At 37.1% G+C, this 911-nt stretch overlaps 1 protein-coding gene across 4 annotated transcripts in view; it reads right to left on the minus strand.

Annotated features, from left to right (window-relative positions):
- COMMD9 (COMM domain containing 9) overlaps positions 1–911 on the minus strand; it is a 14,829-nt gene that overhangs the window by 12,871 nt on the left and 1,047 nt on the right. The window lies entirely within an intron of this gene.

The following is a 911-nucleotide window of genomic DNA, read 5'->3' on the forward strand; positions in this document are numbered from 1 at the left end:
AAAAAAAGAAAAGAAAGTACATAGGATAGTAGCAATGAAAATCAATGAACTACTGCTACATAATGGTGAGCAAAAGCAGCCAGGCATAAAAAAAAGTATATGCTGTATTATTCCATTTATGTAAAGTTCAAACATGGGCAATATTAAACGAATTGTATCAGAGCAAACACAGAGGTTACTGTTGGGGAAGAAAGTGAGGAAGCAAAGAAGGTGTGAAAGGGGGACTTCTGGGGTATTGGTAACATTTCATTTTTTGACTTTGGTGGTGGTTACATTGGTGTGTAATAAATCATTTAACTGTAAATTTATTATTTATGCACTTTTCTGTATGTATACTACACATTAACCTTTTAAAGTTTTTAAAAGAAAAGAGTGCATAAGACCAACAGGCATGGGGTCGGGGGTAAGTACAGAGCAGCCAAAATGAAGGTGAAAAGGCACTGGGCTGGGAGCTGAGAGCCCTAGATTTCCAGTCCCAGCTCTGTTACTTCATTTATTAATTCATTTAACAGCTATTTACTGAGCACGTGCTGTGTGCCAGGTATTATTGTTCTACTTGTTAGGCATTAACACTTGTGAACAAAAGAGTAGATAGGAGTGGAGAATGCTAATGAACACTAAGAAGGCAATTAAAAAATAAATAAGTAAAACAAAACAGACTATTACATGAACCGATGATGATGATGTGCCATAAATTGAGGAGAATAACTCAACCCTCTTCACTTGGTGTTTAAAAAAAAAAAGAGAGAGAGGAAGAAAGGAAAGGTCCATGATGGATCTTACATTCTTATGAGACAGACAGACAACGGGCAAATAGCTAGCGACAAGTTCTACGAAGGAAAATAATGCTGCCCTTTCTCCTACAGGACAAATCATAAGTTAAATAATTCCGGCTACGCGCAGTGGCTCAC

The sequence above is a fragment of the Colobus angolensis genome, unplaced genomic scaffold (genome assembly GCF_000951035.1).
Source record: "Colobus angolensis palliatus isolate OR3802 unplaced genomic scaffold, Cang.pa_1.0 Scaffold192, whole genome shotgun sequence".
NCBI classification, from domain to species: Eukaryota; Metazoa; Chordata; class Mammalia; order Primates; family Cercopithecidae; genus Colobus; species Colobus angolensis.